This window comes from Miniopterus natalensis, chromosome 1 (assembly GCF_054644295.1).
Source record: "Miniopterus natalensis isolate mMinNat1 chromosome 1, mMinNat1.hap1, whole genome shotgun sequence".
NCBI lineage: Eukaryota > Metazoa > Chordata > Mammalia > Chiroptera > Miniopteridae > Miniopterus > Miniopterus natalensis.
In genome coordinates, this window is record NC_142081.1 from 36,190,308 (window position 1) to 36,210,230 (window position 19,923).

The 19,923-nt window shown below is 41.0% G+C and overlaps 1 long non-coding RNA gene across 1 annotated transcript; it reads left to right on the top strand.

The window, feature by feature from the left end:
• The first annotated feature begins 2,603 nt into the window (after positions 1-2,603).
• On the top strand, positions 2,604-18,147 carry LOC107525869 (uncharacterized). The gene is made up of 3 exons (XR_001602093.2): positions 2,604-2,817; positions 5,496-5,559; positions 18,067-18,147. It is a non-coding gene; the product is annotated as an uncharacterized LOC107525869 (long non-coding RNA).
• Positions 18,148-19,923: the final 1,776 nt, after the last annotated feature.

Here is a 19,923-nt window from a genome sequence, read left to right on the forward strand (position 1 = left end):
CAGAGACTTTAAAGTAACCATGATTAATGTGTTAAAGGAATTAGTGCTAAGGTGGGAAACCTACACGAACAGTTGGACAACTTCAGCTGTGATGGAAATGCTAGAAATAACATGCCGATAGCAATGAAGAATGCCTTTGGTGGGCTCATCAACACACTTGGCACAGCTGAGGAAAGAATCTGAACTTGAAGATAAGTCAGTGAAACTTATCCAAAGTGAAATACAAAGAGAAAAAAGTGAATCAGTACAACAAGACAGATGATTCAGGGTTGTGGGATAATATCATCCATGTAATTGGAACTCCAGGGGAAGAGAAAACAGAGTGGACATACTTGGAGAATAAAGGCTGAGGAATTTAAAAAAAGTGAAAGAAATCACAGTTCTGTGATGCTCAGAGAAGCCAGTAGGATAATTTAAAAATAAAAACACCTAGGCACATCACAGACAAATTACTAAAAACCAAAGATAAAAAGAATATTGTGAAGATAGCCAGTGCAAAGAAACAGATTCTCATTCTCCTCTCTTGGTTTCTCTCCATTTTTCAACCCTTTAAAAAATATATCTAAGCCATGCTTAGCTCAGGGATCATACGAAAAAACAGATCACAGGTCGGGTGTGTGGGAGGCAGCCTATTATTGACGACTCATCATTGATGCTTCAACTCTCCCTCTCTCTGAAATCAATAACGATATATTTAAAAGCAAACAAACATACAAAAACACAAAACAGATCATGGGCTGGATTTGACCTGCTGGCTGTAATTTTCCAACCCCTCATCTAATGCAAAAACTGGACTAATACATTGTGAGATTCTTACAAATTTAAAGGTAAAAACCTGTGACAATAACAAATAACAGTAAAGGAGGAAATGGAAGTATACTGTAGTAAGGGTCTCAATTTATATGAAGTGGTATTACACCATTTAGAAATAGGTAAATTGTGATAAGTTAAAGATGTATGTGTGCCCTTAGTCATCACTAACAAAGGAGATATAGCTAATTAGCTAACAGTGGAGATAAAATGGAATTAAAAAAAATACTCGATACAAAAGAAGGCAAGACCATGACAAAAAATAAAAAATGGCACAAATAGAAAACACCTTGCAAAATGGTAGACTTAAATCCACCCGTAGAGCTACATATATTAATGTAAATGGTCTACATACCCCAATTAAAAACCAGAGATTATAGATTAGATTTTTAAAGGATTATATACTCTACAAAAAACCCCCAAAACTTTAAAAATGCAAATGGGCTAAAATTAAAAGACGAGACGAGAGAACTTGCAAACACTAATCAAAAGCTAGCTGGACTGGTTGCTGTATTATCAGAAAAAATAGTCCTCTGACCAAGGACTATTAGCAGGATAAAGAGGAATATTACATAATGATAAAAGGTCAGTTCATCTAGAGGATGTAACAGGTCTAAGAGCTCATGTTTTAAAAGGAAATCTTTAAAAGCTGATAGATCTGCCAGGAGAATTAGACAAATCTATTATTATTAATAGTTGGAAAATCAACATTCGTAGTAATCGATATAACAAGTAAACAGAAAATCTATAAAGATATAAAAGACCTGAACAACAATCAACTTCATTGACATTTGTAGAACATTCCACTCAACAACAGAATATACATTGTTTTCAAATGTACATAGAACATTCACCAAGGTAGATTATATTCTGGGCCACAAACAAATCTAAACTAATTGAAGTGGTTGAAATCATACAATACTTGCTCTCTGACCACAATGGAATTAAATAGAAATCAATAATAGAAAGATACTGGAAATTTTCTAAAGTTTTGGAAATTAACACTTCTAAATAACCTTGGCTTAAAGAAAAAGTCATGAGGATCAGACAAATTTTGAAATTAAATGAAAATAAAAACCCAACAGTAAGATGTATGACACAGCTAAAACGGGGCTTGGAGGGAAATTAAAAGGATAAGGTAATAAGAATAAATGTAATAAATTTGATAAAGGCGGGCCATTGCCTGTTTTGTAAATAAAGTTTTATTGGAACACAGCCTCACCCATTTGTTTACATATTGGGTATGGCTGAGTAGTTGCAGCAGAGACTGTATATAGCCCACAAGCCTAAAATGTTTATTATCTAGCAATTGAAGTTTGCCAAGCCTTGATTTAGGTGAGTTAATAAAAAAAAAGTGATTTGGCAGCAAGGGCCCTTGGTGGCCTCAAGACAGGCCGTTTCAGTGTAGAGGCTGTGGAGAGGAGCGGTCGGAGAGGCCGGGTTTGAATTGGAGGCTGGAGGGAGGGCTGCGGGCGCAACTTCCCGGGCCCCGCCGCGAAGGGGCAACTGTTCAGAATGAGAGCTTCATCGCAGAATAAGGGAACGATGGAAGGAGGGACGTTTTTCATAAGGGGGCTCTGGCTGGGATCCGTCGTTTAGGTGGAGGGTTTGCTCTTCTGTAGGAACAGAGCCACTTCCTTAGTAGTAAAAGGAGGGGCGGAGAAGGTGGGTATAGACAGGCAGACTTGCATAGTGAGTGACGGAAACAGAATTTCTGCCTAATTCTGTGTTGTCAATGGAGTATTCAAGATTATAAACTAAAATTGAGACAGGGCAAACTTTCTACCGAAGTTTGAGGAGAAAAGAGAAAGTATCGTCACTTTCGAGAGTAGGAAACTAGAGAAACAAAATTGGTTTGATGGGCGTTAGATGGAATCATGAACTAAACGCGAATTTACTCTGCCTTGTCGGGATTTTCTCCACCTGTGTGCAGCTATCGGGATACTTACTGACAAGGGAGGAGGCAGGTGCTCGATTCTTCCATCTTTGTCAAGCAAGCATGCTAGGGTAAGAGTGGGAGAACAGGGAGGCAGAGGGTGGCAGAAAATCGGTAATCGGCCTGTTAGTGACTAAATGATGGGCCACGGAATCGAAGCCAGACAAATACTAAATGGTACCTGAAGGATCTAAACAGAGAGTGAGAGAGTGGCAACAGCAATAGGTTGAAGAGCGTAATATGGTTGATGAACTGGGGTTCTTTCTGTAAGTCGTGCATGGGCTTTTTAGCCCTAAAATGTTAACACATTTCTAAAGATTTGATTCAATTCTTCTGTGATTGGTAGAGTTGTTTTGCAGGAAGCCAATAGGCAAGAACTGCTTTTGCCAGAATTTTATTGTTTGTGGCTTTGAGGCCACATCAGTCTTGAAGGTTACGGCCAAGATTGGTTAGATCATCATAATAGCAATTTCGGAGTCAGAACTCCAGTTATCTGCACATTCCTACCTTTTCTCTGCCCTCGTCTTGCAGTAGCAAATTCTCAAGCACCCAGAAGATCTCCCTGTTCTCATTACCAGAGTTGATCTTGAATATTATAATGTTGGTTCTCGTACCACTTCCTCTTTTGTGGTTGTAGCTGCTCATCTGATCTAATCGTTGTTCTGAAATAAAGGGGAGAGCAAGAAGGGGTCTCCTCATTTCTGTTAAAATTATGTTTATTAAGCCTGTGCGTAGATGTCTTCTGACTCTGTGTCTTACGTATCTTTTTTTCTGTGCAAATCTTTTATTAAGCTTATCCTTTCAGAATAGCTCAGCTTTTTCTCCCCCAGAACTTTATTCCCCATTCCTTGGGGTATAAACAGTAGGCAGCTGGGTTGAAGGCAATACAACTGATACCACATTGAATTCTGCTCAAAATCATTCCTTCTCAACACATTCGGGAATTGCTACATGAGGAGATAATTACTGAAAATTTTCTGGGATTGTGAAAGATAACAGTTCACAAATTCAGGAAGCGTCTAAAGTCCTTCTAAGCAGATTAAATAAAAAGAAACCCACACTAGACACACAGTGAAACAACAAATCACCAAAGTCTGTCTTAAAATGTGCTGGAGAAAAAGACAGATTACCACATACAATGATAAGATTATAAGTAGAGAAAGTAGTTAATAGTATAGTCTAGGATCCCTAGGAAAAGATAAAGTGATTAATTTTAGGTCATAAGAGACAATAAGTATACATTTTTGTAATTTCGAGGGTATCCACTAAAAAATTGAAAACTTTCAAACTATGAGTGGGAAAAAAATTGTAGCTATAAAAAAAACCAAAAGAAGACAAGAAAGTAAAGTAAAGTAAACAGAATAGATAGGATAAATAAGACAGTAATTTAAACTGAAAGGCCAGTAAATAAATGCAAATGGACCAGATATTCAAATTAAATGATTGTCAGGATCAAAAAGAGCCAATCATATAAAGTTTACAAGAGATACATATTAAATTTAAATATACAGAAAGGTTAAAGTAAAAGGATAGAAAAGTTACTCAATTTTTCAGTACGATAAATCTGCTCAGATAAGATAGACATTAAGGCAAAAAGCATAATTAAAGATCACTTCAGAAGGATAAATGTTCAGTTCACCAGTAAGTTATAACAGTTGTAGATTTGTAATCACCTAATAACAGTTTCAAATTATATGCAGCAAAAAGTAATAGAAGTTCATAAATTTGCCATCATATTAGATTTTTAAGTACCTAAGCAATTAATAGAGCCAATAGAAAAAAAATAAGGGAAGTTAGTTGTAGATTTAAACAGTGTCATTAATAAGTGACCTAACTCCCTTCACCAAACTACAGAACACATTCTTTTCCAGCACACATGGGACATTTATAAAAATTGATATATGCTGAGCCATAAAGCAAGTCTCAATAATTAAAGGACTAAAAATTCGGACAGTACATGTTTTCTGGCCACCGTATAATCTAGAAATCCATAACAAAATGATAACCAGACATGTAGCATTAAGGAGCTGGGTATGCAAGCCTGAGCTTGAGAAAAATCTGCGAGTCATTCAGCTTATTACTGGGAAAACTTGGACTTAAACCTGAGTCTCCTTCACATCCATTTAGTGGGATGATACCATAGAAAGTCTTATCTGCCCATAACATGTCATTTTGCATACGTAAAAATAATACTAAAATAACCTATTACTGGACTTTTGAGCAAGCAGAGAATTCAAACATCTTTCCCACTTAGATGTGATTCATGTTCTAACACTTTATGGTTTGCAGGTTGTAATTTTATAGTCTCTTAAAATAAGCCTTACTTTTTTTCTTTTAACAAGATATGTTAATGGAAGCTTATCCAAGATTTCGTTTGGATAACCCAGAGTCAAGTCCTTATATAGACCTCAAGAGCTATTAAAAAACAGATGCAGAATCTGGAGTCTTGTGAAATATTCCAGACAGCCCTCTTGACTTAATAGTAGGCGAAATTTCACGTCAGCCTTTTAATCAAATAAAGCACTCATTTCCTCTGACATCAGATGCAGCCTGGAGTTTCTGTTTCTCGTGGGGATATTTTATATAGTTATGAAGTCTATTTTTGAAGAATTAATTTTCCTCACATTTAAACCTATTTCCTTGTTTGAGATAACATAACCAGATACCCAATCCTTTGTGCCATGGATGTCCTGAATATCTGGTTAATTGTAATGAGAGTGACTAATGCATTTAAATCTCTTCCCCAAAGTTACCAGGACTGGACTCCTGAGGACACACCAGCCAGCCCTAAATGGTCCTGACCAATGTGAACGGTAAGTAAATCCCTAATGAGACAGTAAGATAGGATTATTCTTGTTTCTGAAGACACACTTGGGGAGGGGAGGAAGCTATTGGAAGATAGTTTTCCTAAAAATAGTCTAATGAAAAGTGTCAAAGAAACTTTCACATTTGGTAAAGGGAATTAAGAAGAGTTACATATCCAGAAACACCCAGGAGAGGCAGCATTGCACAGTGGTTTGAGAATGGGCTTTGGATTTGGGCTGAAGAATCTTTCAGTCCTTTTTCCAATTAGTAGCTGTGTGATGTCAAGTTACTTAAAATCTTTACATCTTAGTTTCTTCTGTGAAAATACTGCTCACTACACCATATTGAGGATTAAATGGGAGAATTTATAATAAGCCTTTGATAAATGTCATCTTAGAGGTGGGTTCATTTATTAAAATTTTTTTCCCATTAGCAAAGCAATACTTTCTTGCAACAAGAATTCACAGAATACAGAAATATATGAAGAATGCAATAGCTGCCTCACTTCCCTCAAACTCTAATTATAGAGTCTAGTGGAAACCACTGTTAACAATTTGGTTTGTAGCTGACCTTGTAAATATTTCACTTCTTATTCTTTGGGTCCGAGATGCCTATGTCATTAGATGTTTTTTATTCAATTTACTTTTTCCATATATAACATTAAAAATTTTTTGCCTTCACTTTCCAGTGTTAAATCAATATTTGGTCTTTACATTGAGGTCAGGAAGGAGAGGTTGTAGAGGGAGGAATCTACCCCATTTGATCACTAATGTAATCTGTAGTTGCTTTTTTTTTTCCAATCCTCACCCGAGGACATGTTCATTGATTTTTATTAGAGAGAGGGGCCAAGGGGGGGGGAGAGACATCGATGTGAGAGAGAACATCCATTGGCTGCCTTCTGTCAGTGCCCCCACTGGGGATCGAACCCGAAACCTGTATATGTGTCCTGACAGGGAGTTGAACCCAGCATCTTTTGGTATATGGAATGACGCTCCAATCAACTGTGCCACACTGGCCAGGGCTGTAGTTGCTTCTTTAAACTGGGGTTTGCTCTTCAAACCTGAACTTTAAAAGTTAACATACTTATACCTTTTGTTTGGCTGAAAAGAACATCTCCCTGGTGTCCCAGAGGTCAGTGCTTGAGAGCAGCGTTCAGTGCTGAGCGCCATTCAGATGTCCTGCTGAGAGCCGCCTCACCCATGTGTCTCGGTATCACTGTGGTACTAGGGTCTGATGAATACCATTGCGGGTGTGAATGCTGAATCACCTAAGAATGCTTGAACTGCATGTGACAGATAACCTAACAGTAGCTTAAACACAGAGGGTTTTTATTTAAGTGACAGGAAGTCTGCAGATGTAGCAGCTCCATGATAGTATCATTGTGCGTCCTAGGTTCTGTCTTTTGCTTTGCCATCCATAATGTAATGGCTTGTTTACTCTTGATACAAGATGCTTGCTGAAGCTCAAGCAACTGGCATGGATCCAAGGCAGGGAGAAATGAGGGCGGGTAGAGCCAGATACATCTTTCTTCATTTTATAAGGAAAACAAAGGCTTAATCAGAAGCCGATGGGAGACCTCTGCTTGTGTATCATGCTTGGGCTAGAGCTGGACCAGGCCGCCATTCCTACCTGCAAAAGAGCTGGGAAGCAAGTCCTGTTTTGTTTTTTTTCCCCCAACCTCTACAGTGGGAAACAGCAATGGAAAAGGGTATATAACTGATCCATAGCCTCTGGCAGAGGAGGGACAGTGGGAGATGAGTGGGTGGACTGTAACTCTTCTGTGTAGTTTATCTTTCTGGTACTGGTATGAAGACATGCCCGTCACAGCAATGAAGGGGGCCCACAAGCCCGCCACTGAGAAGCTTCATGCCCAGAGAAGGTCTGGCGTTCTCTAATTGTTACGGCTCTTAATGACAAGCTCCTTTAGTTTATACATAGCTACTTGCTTGGGTTGAGGCAGTTCTGGCCTTTGCCGTCTCTTGACTCAGGATCCCTGTTGCTCCTGTCTGTCAGCTTAGCCCTGAGTTCAACCAACAATTATAGTACCTCTTTATCCTCAAGATTTGTTTTGGGGACTCTGTTTCCTTCCCTCTCCTGAGCATAGTTCAGGGACACTCCTGCCCACTGGGAAGTTCTCCCAAAGTCCAGGGATCCTGTGCAAGTAAGTTCACCTCTTACTGGATTTTTGCATACCAAAAGAGAGTAGTCTCCATATGGCATTTCCTATAGGCACTGGATCTTGGCTTACATTTACATAACATATACGAATGATTAAAATGACTCTAACGAACAAGGAAGGGCATCCCAGGGGACTCCTTGTGTTGTCTACTTGCTTACCAAAGAGGTGGAGTCCATGTTCTCCCACTTAAAAAAAATTGGCTACACAATAAATTAGAAAATATGCAGTAATTACGACAATTGCAAATGGCACAATTGATTCTCTGAGGTTTCATTAACATATCTTTAGATCACATCATTCCGTCATTTACATTCATTCTTTCAACCCACAAACATCTGTGGCACCCGCTAAGTGCCAGACCTGGGCTAAGTATTGTAGATACAAAGTCAAATCAGTTGTGGTCCATTACCTGAAGGCCCTTAGTATCTAGTGTGGGGGGGAAATGTGCAAATCATTTTTGCCTGTTGTGTTATGAAGGCTAGGGTAGCGGGGTGTCTAGGATGGTAGGGAATCCCAGAAGAGGGGCAGCTAAACCTTGCTGAGGACCAGACAACTTTCTAGGGGAGAGGATGCTTGAGCTCAATTTTGAGCTATGAGTAGAAGTTGCTAAAGGAGTTTCCAGGGAAAGAAAGAGCAAGGTGATGACAGGGTGCTCATGGCGTTGTTCCTGCGTGCACCAGGTCAAGAGCAAAAGTTCCATGTGGAATGAGGGGTCTTTGGAGAAATGAAGTCTAAGGGGCCACAGAGGAACAGGAACCAGATACTGCAAGGTGTTGTCGGACCAATGAGCTTGAATTATGGGTCATAGGTTGTGAATTTAGATTATAAGCTTATTAGGTGATTACCCCCCGCCAAGAGTGAACAAAATAAACTTCAAATGTTTCTATTTTGATGAAGGAGGAGAATTAAACATCTATGATGGATTGAGTATAAAGCCTATGATCTTCCTTCCCAACATGATAATTACAATCATTTTAGAGTAATAGTCCCTTTCTACCAGCCTCTCTGCTTGTATTAACTTAAGTAGATTAAACCCTCTGGGGACCTCAAAGTTGTAGGTGAATATTTTATCCTGAAAATTACAACAAATTAGAAACTGTCTAGGGCTAACTCATTTCCTGCAGTATTTTTCCAGGCTGTTAGAGTACCATTTATTCCCCTGCGATGTAACATGTGGAAAATGGGGCCTGAATTAATAAACCTCCCTATAAGCATCTCATTTATTATAGCTCCAGGAAACAGCCTGGGTGTCAGAAAAACGGAGACCAATATTTGAGCATCCATTTTCTTTCTTTAGTTTGGCTTCAGAGAGTTCCAGCGTTTCTCTATTTTTCTAGAAGACTGGGTTTCTCAGAAACAGATTCCCACAATGAAATCTTAATGTAATTCAAGAAGTCAGAAAGGGTGAAATTTATTTTTAGAATTTTTTTAAAAATTTTATAATGCAGTAAAAACATTTTGTCTGTTGGTTTTAGTACCCTGTATGTGTTTTTAAAGTTGTGTTCTGGTATATCCTGAGGTTTTAGACTGTGAATGTTTCAGAAGATCGTCAGTATTGATATGCCTGTTTCTAATTCTCTGCATGTGGTGGTTGCTGCAGAAGTGATTGACAATGAACTGATTCTATTCTAAACCCCACAAAAGTATTGTATTTGGTTTTTACCATTTAAAATCCCCTTTCCCATACATTGCCTTATTTAACCTTCAAGATATCACTCTAGAACTCACTTGGCACCTTACAAACTAGGAAAGTAATTAAGAGATTCCAGCGAGTAGATCCCAAACTTAAGTCTTCATTTATACCACCTAGGAGAGCTTTTCATAAAATATATTCATGAACTTCACTCCCCTACTCAACCTCCAAGACACTGCTTTAAAAGTTGAAAAAGCTGCCCAGATGACACTGATGGAGTGAACTCAGTTGAGAACTCCTGTTTAAGGGGATTTTTCTAGAGCTCTCAAGCAGCAGAGCCAGAACGCAAACCAGAGGTGCTGACTGCAAGCCAGGGTGTTTCCCATAGATCACAAGTCAGGTAGAAGCAGTGGATGAGAGATAGGGCCTGGGAGGCAGGATGTAGATGGATGTGGGTTGACAGTAAAAAGATAAATCTTAGAGCAACTTTCCTTCAAAAAAGAGCTTTAAAAAGTGAAGATGATTGTTCTTTTCCAAGGCTCTAGAAATCAGCTTAAATGCAATCATTATAAACAAAGAAGATATCATGTCTAACATTGAGAACATAACATTTTAAAAATGAAACCCACCCAAAACCCCCAATACCTATCAGACAGTAATTTCTTTGTTTTCCCTTCCTTCTCATAATTATTGACAGACATGCATTATAAAAAGAATTTAAGTATCGGTGGGAAAGAATTTGAGAGTTATTTCTAGTAATTCCCTTGCTCCCTTAATGGTCTGGTATCAGAATTTTTAAAAAATGTGTATCTGACTTTATTTTGTTAACACTTGCTCTAATCTTAACTTCATAACTTGGAGGCTTTCCATCCCCACTGATACAAGAGGAAATCTGAGAGTTCGGGCTCAGTCCATTGCTGTTGTCCTCCCTGAGAATGGTCTTTAGCTTTTCGTCTTCTAGAAAAAAATAATGGTTTGTATGGCTCTCAAGTGTTTTTTTAAAAATAGGGATTTCTTTTTCTTTGGTGATATATTTCAACTCACATTTTATATTTTCTGAATGAGTAATCCTGTGGATAAATGCCCCTTCATACGTATGTATGGCAGGCAGTTGAATAGATGACACTTCTAGTTAAAGAAGGCATTGTGTACCTTTTTTAAAAAAATTAAAAATTGCTTTCTAAATGAAAACTCACCCACATATTCTTGTTTTATATTTTTGGATTTTCAAATCATGCTGTCTTTTAAAGAAAAGCATAGTCTTAAATAATATTCAAAACACATATTAACAGAAATTCTGTTGCCTCTTCATGTCATTTCAGAGCTTGGCTATGTATGCCTGTAAATGTGCATGTGTATGTATGTGTGTCTGTGTGTGGGTATGTACGTCTATGTATGTGTGTTTTGGTACCAATTTATCTAAGAAACTATTTTAAGAGAAAAAAAATACCCTTATCTAGCTTGGTTATATTTTACTTTTATTGTATGAAATTTAGCACACTGAGTGGTTTGTTCTGTTTCTGTGTTTTAATTTGTTTTGCTTGTCATTACTGCTCTCTCATGGTTACCAAAAGGAATATTTGTAAATATTTGTAACATCAGGAATCTTGTTTCATCTTTAGTTTAACAGTCTAAAATTCTTTAGAATACAAAGAAAAATCACAGAACATTGAAGAGTGTTGAGGGGAGGGTAATTAAAGTAGTAATATGAACTCAGGACCACAAAGAAAAAAATCCCAGAATATTTAAGAATTTTGAAGGAAGGGTAGTTAAAGTAGTCATTTAAAAAATATATATATCTTTATTGATTTCAGAGAGAGGAAAGGAGAGGGAGAGAGAGATAGAAACATCAGTGATGAGAGAGTCATTGATCGGCTGCCTCCTGCACGCCCCCGACTGGGGATCGAGCCCTCAGCTCGGGCATGTGCCCTGACCGGGAATCGAACCCTGATCACCTGGATCCTAGGTCGACGCTCAACTGCTGAGCCACGCCCGGCCGGGCTAAAGTAGTAATTAGAACCCAGGACCTACTATATACACAGTGGTGGACCTCTATTCCATAAATATTGTACATCTACAGAAGGCTTTACTTGTAGGCAGAGTGGAGTGTATATGTACGTATATGCATTTCTCTGGGGGTCAGGTTCTTAGTGTTCTTTAAATTGCCTGAGGATTCCATAACTGAAAGAGGCAGAAAACTACTTGACTAAAAAGTTACAAGATTACTGTGTCCAATGAATGCACTCTGTAGTTCAAATTTTATAAACATCACTTCTGTATCAGTTAGAGTTCTCCAGAGAAACAGAACAAATTGGAAATTATAATATATGGAGATGTGTGTGTGTGTGTGTGTGTATATATATGAGGAGATTTGTTATAGAAATTGACTCACATGGTTACGGAGGCTGAGAAATCCCTTGATCTGTAGTCTGCAGGCTGGAGAACCAGGACCGTGAGTGGAGTAATTCAGTCTGAACTTGAAGGTCTTAGAATGGAGGACCGATGTTACAAGTCCCAATCTGAGTCCGAAAATCCAAGAACCAGGAGCAGCCTATGTCTGAAGGCAAGAGAAGGTGGATGTCTCAGCTCAAGCCAAGAGAGCATCCTTCCTCTGCCTTTTTGTTCCATTCAGGCCCTCAATGGATGGCATGATGCCCACCAAATCAAATGCTAATCTCTTTCCTCACAGAAATTCAAATGATGTTTTACCAGCTCTCTGGGCATCCCTTAGGCCAGTCAAGTTGACACAAAATTAAACACCCCAACTTAATTGCCTGAAACATACATTTATCTGACTTTCTCTTTTGCCTCTTAAGACCTAGGTGCCAGTCAATAAATTAAACTTTATCAACATGGTACAGGCATATGACTAAAGCAAAGAAAGTACAATACAGTGTCATTTTAGGAGAGTGATGTGTTCCTAAAGACTTGGCAAAATTCAAAACTTGCATATTTCATGTCTAAATGCTCCCATAGGACTGATAAAAAATGTTTACTAGCGAGAGTGGCCAAGACATATGCCAATAGCATAGACACAGTTGATAATTCATTCACCTCTCCTCCAACTTAAAATTATAATTCTTTGCTGAAAGTGAAACTTTATTATTTTTATTCTTTCAAATTATATGAGGAAGTTTATTTAGAAAGTTATGGAAGTAGTAAAAGTGAGCCTTAGAAGAAATAGGCTAAGACAACAAGTTACAGAGGCAAAAGAAGAGCCCTTGGAGCTTAAGAGAGGAAAAGTCAAAGGTAACGGGCGAGGGGGAAAGAAGAGAGGGAGGGAAAGGCTCTAGTGTGCTCTGGAGAGGAAGAGGAGCTGAAAGTGAAACTATTGATATTTTAAGGTTAGTCTTTTCAATTAATACAATTCTAATTTGCATATATTTCATTAGGCATGTTACATTGTGTGTGATACATTGAAAATTCATCCCTGAAAATTATTAGGGTGCTCAAAATTTTAACTCAGTTTTACTTCTTGTAAGATACCATTCACAAATAATTTTGCACAATTGGTAGTGCTACTAACACCAGTGTTGGTACAATTACTATAATTAATGGCTCAACCGGTCTATAAAGGGAAATAAATTTCTCTTGTTGTCTTGTTTTTATATTTTTTAGCAGTCTAACAACTGAGAAAGCCCAACTGGAAGGAGAGATAGAACCAAATAAAATACCAGTTAAGAGCAGGTTTGAAAATATTTGGATCCAATTATGGTTTTCATAAAGTACAAATATGTATGTATGTGTTTAATTTTCATTTTGATTCAGTCTTCTATGGAAAATTTTAATTAACATTTGAAAATGTTTTTGTTACCAGAGAATTGCATGGGTGGAATTTCTCTGATGCTGGTGGGATTGGGGTTCTTGTGATATCTTGAGAAAAGGAATTTTCTAAGACTCGCATGGGAGAATGAGAGGTGGTAGAAAGGTTTATTTGCATGAAATTACATCCCTTGGTTTCCAAAGTCCCATTTCCCTTAAACCAGTCCAGGAAAATGTGCAGCTAGGGCTCCAGTAGAGCTAGAAGCAAAGCCATTTTCCAAAGTTTCTGTTCTGTGGTCCATTTGAGTCTGATGTAGCATCAGGCTAAATGTAGTTCATCATTAGTCCATTGTGTGTGGGGTCCACATGACTGTGGGCCTTGTGGGCTAGTGCTCAATGTGAGAGTACACCCCCTACAATGAGTCCCAAGGGAGCCCGAGGGCCAAGAGAAAAGGGGGGGAACTTCCTTTGTTCAGGAGTTTAAATATCAGATCTTCCCACGCCTGCAGTGGCCACACCTATTCTGGCCAGTGGCTTGTTCTCACGTGTGACTGACATACAAGCACCTTCCCAAGTCACCCAGACCTTACTGGGCACGCATCTATTGTCCAGTCCCCATGTGCGGGAAACAGACCTGGAGGGGGCTAAACTGCAGCTTCCTGGCAAAGTTGTACAAATGGCATGCTTATGTTATCTGGCCTTCCCTTTGCTCCTTTCCTGTTAATTAATTAATAACTGGGTTAATTATAACGGTATCAGTTTGAGGTACAGAAAATTGCGCGATTCTTTTTGATTCTCAACTCATGGTTTCCCATCTCTAACTGGCAGGGAGGGGAGTATAAATTCTCCTTGGTTTGTCTGTTACACATCAGTCACAATATGTGTAAGTAAAATCTTTTGGGGGCTGTATTAAAAATTAGATGGAATGAGTCTTTTTTTGCACTTGACAGATTTGGATTTTAAGGACACTATGATGTATCCTGAGCCAACATTTTTGCTTTTAGGTTGTTTTGGCCTTAACATACGAAGCTTCTTTACATAACAAGTAGTTAACCAAAAGTGGCATGGTTGGTTTTCAGATTGCAAGTAACATTGACTGTCTCGATTGTCGTAAGTAATGGGGTCTCACTGTAAATACACAGAAAAAGAAGAAGGGAAAGAGGCGTCTAGGGCCTCGTGGGAACTCTGTCATGGCAACGGAACCAGAAGTCACACAAAGATGACTACAGACACACGTCGGGGCTAGATGGCAATCACAATGTAATTTGAGAACTAGACGATTTATATTCCCCAAGATTCAGTTCTAGCTTTAGGGAGCCGTCATGCCGCCCCCTCAGTGGCAGAAGCTCGTGGAGCCCTGCTGCAGCGCTCTGCCGGTATTACGCCTCAGCTGCTGGTGCGGTCTCTTCTAGAAAGCCGTCCTTAGTCACCTTCTCGGTACCTCTTCTTTGTGTTCCCACAGTGTCCACTGGGTCGTGCTGTATTTATCACATTGCATTATAATCCTCTTTTTCTTGTCAGACGGCTGTATTAGACTGGGAAATCACGCCCACCTTGGTCATCTCTGTTCCCATCTCCTGGCTTGTCTCTGTGTCTTTAGCCTTTGTTCCCCGTGTCAGTTGCTTTTAATTGACTTTCTTTTTAGGATCCAGAATGTTCTCACAGGGAGACTTAGATTTGTTCCTTTAGCGAGCTTCTTCTCTGTGAGGTGGAGCTTTTGTGCCAGGTTAGTTTGCAGTCTGCTGATACACAGAGGCGGCCCTGACCCAGCAGCCGAGCCAGATGGCTGAGGGCGGCCCCAGCGTAGCGATTTGTGTTGAGTCCGTCGGGGGGTTTAGAGGGGCCCTTCTGAGACTCGGGCTGTGCCCTACAAGAGATGGCAGCTTACGCTCCCAGAGCCTGTTGAATGATTACATGCATGTGCAGCCTCATTGGTTGTCATCCAGCCGCTCCCTTATGAACTTTCCTTTAGATTAAAGAGCTCGTGTTCCTTTTGGGAAGAATCAGGAGCTCAGGAGAGACCACAAGATGGAGGCGCAGGTAACATCAAAATTACAGCTAAAATACAGAACAACTATCAGGCAGAGCCTCCTGACAGAACTAGCTGAACAGAAGCCCCACAACCGGGGAACTGAGGAAGCCCTGAGACCGCAGGAGGGGCGGAGACGCGGGCGGGTCGGGGCTGAATCCCGGAGACACGGCCGCGCGCCCACACCCGGTGCCGCAGGTTAAAACCAGGACAGATATCTTGGTGGAAGTTTCCCGGAGGAGTGAGGGGTCCCAGCCCCACAGCAGCCCCCCGCCCAGGGCTCCAGGGCTGGGAAGAGACATCCCCACAACTTTGAGCTGTGAAACCAGCGGGGACTGTGGCTGAGGGTCGCGGAGGCTGCGGGAGCCCCAGCAGCTCCTCTAAAGGGCCCGGCACGGACTCACTCGGACGCTCCCTCTGAGCCCAGCGCCGGGCAGCGGCCTGAAAGGAACTGGGACACTCGGGGAGGAACTAACTTGCCTGGAATTGGGGCGAGAGGTGGAGGGGTGGCTTTCTCCCTTACAGAAGAGCTGGCAGAAGCTTTTGCTCCTTTGATGAGCCCTGCCCCCACAGAGCTGGCTGGCAGGCGCCTTCTCTGAATCTCCATCAACCTGACTCACATGTTTCACCCTGCCCTGATGATTGCCCAAGACTCTGTCCTTCCCCATTTGCAAGCTCATCCAAAACCATTTCCATGCAAATAGTCTCTGCTTTTCTATGCAAGTGGCTTCTCTAGCCTCATGCTTAGGACTTTCTTAAAATCTCTCAAACAAGCAGAAGCGGACCTCATACGGCTTGATAAGTGGCCCCAGGCCTGGCACTAGCAGCAGCCTGCATTGGCTCCTAGCTTGGCCTCTCCTGGACACCTCCCAGCCCAGCCCAAGTAGCGGCCAACTATGGTTTGCTGTGTAGCTCATGCTGGGTGGCCCTGGGCAGGGCACAGGCAGAGGCTGAGTTTGCACCTCCCGGGAGGCCCCAGAGACAGTGCACCCAGCTTCGACCACGCTGGATTACAACCCTACCACATCCACGAGTGACACACTCGGGTGCACTTGGTGAACCAAAGCTCCACTGAAGTAAATCCTGCTCCATAGGGGTGTCTCCAGCACAGCAGCTCTTTGGCTGTAGTTGCAGCTGGTCCTCACAGCTGATTGGCCTGGGGGTCAGTTCTTTCCAATGATGCCAACAGCAACCAAGGCTCAACTACAACAGGACAGTGCACATGGGGGAGCATCTAGAAGGCCCAGCTCAGGTGACAGGAGGCTGAACCATTGGTAACAAGAACCAATTGCTGAGAAAGGGCACAGTCATGTATGGAACTCCAATCTGCTAGGGAATCAACCTCAAAAGTTAATATATTTTTAAGAAAAGCTTTTTAGTTTTTGGCAGACTTTTAATGACTTATACTCTATGATTTGTTTTTGGGATACGCCAAATTCACCAAAATTAGGCCTGCTTGACCCTATCTTTCCTTATATGGTCCTTGCTAGACCTCTAGTTACATTCAATTCAAAGAAACATCTTCTTACCACATTGGCACTTCAAGATGTTTATTTATTTTTTGTCTCTGATTACCTAGAACCTTTCTTATTACTATGGGAGCTATTTTAGCTACTGTGATGATTAATTTATTTGTCAAATTGCCTAGGCTGTGGTGCTCAGTTGTTTGGTCAAACACCAATCTGGATATTACTGTGAAGGTATTTTGCAGGTGTGATTAACATTTAAATCAGTAGACACTGAGTAAAACAGATTATCCTCCATAATGTGAGTGGGTCTCCTGCAATCATTTGAAAGCTTTCAGAGAAAAGACAGGTCCCTGGAGGAAGGAGGAAGTTCTGCCTCCAGACTGCTTTAGCGTCAGGACTGCAACATCAGCTCCTGCTGGAATTTCCAGTCTGCTGGCCTCCCCTGAAAATTTCAGACTTGCAATCCCCCCACAATCACATGAGCCAATTTCTTAAATCTCTCCCTCTATGTATGAATATATCTCACACACACACACACACACACACACACACACACACACACACACACACACTCACATGCTCTATTGATTCCACTTCTCTGGAGAATTCTGACTAATACATCTATAAGCCTTGTTAATGAAGTGGGATTATTTATGCCTACTGGGAATAAATTAGATCAATTCTAAAACAATGGGCCCATGGAGGTTGCCCACGGGCTGCCCTTCTCGTTTTGGTTCAGTGGTTAGGACGTCAGCCCACGGACTAAAGGGTCCTGGGTTTGATTCCAACCGAGGGCATGCACCTCTGTTGTAGGCTCGATCCCCAGCCCCGGCTGGTGTAAGAGCAGGAGACAACCAGATGACGCGTCTCTCTCATATTGATGCTTCGTTCCCTCTCTCTCTCTTCCACTCTCTCTGAAAAAGCAATGGAAACAATATCTTCAGGTGAGGATTAAAAAAAAAAAAGAAAGAAACTGTTAAAGGGGACAACTGGTATCTGTTCTCCCCTTCCTGAGCTTCAACCAGAGAGACTTGACACTTATTTTATACATTAGAAAATGGTATAAATGGTGCTTAAAAAATTCCACTGCTAAAACGAAAACCTGGAAATTAGAGGGTTATGGTTAGGATGGGCCAATTTCTCAAAGTTTACATATGTGTGCTATCTACATGATAATTTTAATAAAAATTTTAGTGTAATTTTTGATTAATGAAGAGGTAATATCCCCAAATGTACCCAATATATTTTTTAGAGCCTACAAAGATATTTCCTCTCTGATAAGGATTTGTCAGGACAGATCTCTTTCCAGTACCTTGATTCCGTCCTGCTCTGTAGTTCTATATATAGGTGAAAAAGATAATTGCTTCCTAGGTGATTTTAATCTCTAAAATCATGAAAGGCAGGGAAATGTGTGTTTGATATACTCCCAACTTGTTTTTACAGGATTAGTGAAAATGCTAAACCAGATGTGGACACAGGATCAGGGCTCGGTGGATTCTCAGGCTGTTGGGAAGGAACTTGGGAAGGAAGGAAAAGCTGCACCGATGCTGAGGAAGTTCTGCAGCACTGGTGGCAGGTGTGCGGTGAAGGAAAAGCCTGCGCTGTTGTGGGTTGAAGTTTTGATAACAGTGGCGGGCTTAAAGGAATTTGATCTTTCAGCTGGAATTTCGGCAGCTCTTCCAACAAAACCCTCCTCATCTTTTAGTAGTCTGTTTGGGGTTAATCCAAAGTGTACCCTGTGATGGGAATGGCCTTCCAGAAATAGCTGATAAGCTGGGCCCCGGGGACCATGAAGTTTTAAGATGTCTTTGAGCCAGAAGGTCATCCTGCTGGCTTTGCTGTAGATGGGGAATAGGATTTGGTGGGCAGGTAGGATCCTGAGCAGAGAGAAATTGGGGGAAGGGAGTAGAGGGGAGGAAGAGAGAAGGGAGAAAGTGAAACTTGTGCCCTTGGTTGCTGGGGCTATCTGTCTGATTCACAGAGAGCGCGTGGCTCTGGCTTGGAGTAAAAAGCCTCAGGTAGCCATTTGGCAGTAAAAGGATTATTTTAATTCTGTCCAGTTTTGATCCTGTCCTCAATCACAGAATGCCAGTGTGCCACAGAATGACACACCAGGGTTGTACAGCAGGCCACTTTCCATTCCAGCTGTAACCACTTTCCATAGTGTGCAGGCTATAACAAGGGACTGTACACGATTCGTGTAACTATAGCCAGCAGGGGTCACCTTTAAAGTTCCTTCAGTTGAACGAGATACACCCTTATTGAAATTTAGGGAAATTTTAGTAATGTACAATTGGAAGACGTGGTTATTATTGCCTTGTTTTACACACCTCACAAGGACCATTAACTGCACAGTGAAGCTTGTAAAGGAGGTACTTTGATTCATAGACCACTTTAAATAGTCAATGTTCAGGCTTTTTGGTTTTCCCATTTTCTTCTGTCTAGCCTCATGATTTATTATTCTTTTCCATCCATGGCCCTATTTAGGATGGAACATTTTAGCCAGGAAGGAGTGGAAAGATCACTCTGTCTAACCCTCTCATTTTACTGATGCAGAGCCTGAATGATCGTCCAGGCACAGAGAGAGTCTGAACGGAGCTCTGGACCCAGACTCCTGCGCTCACAACTGCGCCACCCTGCCTATATCGTCTGTTTAAGAAGCCTCATTTCACATTTTCCAGTTCTGTTCCCAAAGCAAAACAAAGTCAGTTACTTAGACCCTGAAGTAAGAACAAATTTGAAGGGAAAAATCTCGGAGCTGCATTGCAAAGGAGGGGGTGATTTATTACTGCTAGCAGTAACACCACAGGTAGCATTCGCTGAGGGTTTGCTGTGTTGCAGGCACCGCAACAAGTGCTTTACGTGCGCAGTCTCATTTGATCCCACAACCAGCCCACGAGCGGGTCTATTATTATTCCTGACTTGCAGATTGGAAACTGAGGCTCGAAGGGTAAGTAACGTACCCCAAACCTTCACTGGTAGAACCAAAATTTAAGCACTGGCCCTCTGACCCCAGAGCTCATGCTGTTCCCTGCTACAGGAATGGAGTAAAACCAGACAAATTCCAGTCTGGTTGCAGTGGTGACTAAAGCAAAACAATCGCTAGGAAAGGTAAATAATGAGAGGACTCCGTGGGCACCTCCTCCTGCCTTACCTCATGTTGTAAAACTATGTACATTGTAAGGGGTTGATGATTTAACGTCTTATTTTACTTTGTAAATAGATTACATAAACTAGAATTGGAAGGAACCACAGCGTTTACCTATCCTGCTTTACCAGATAAAACCTCCCTTCTTCGGG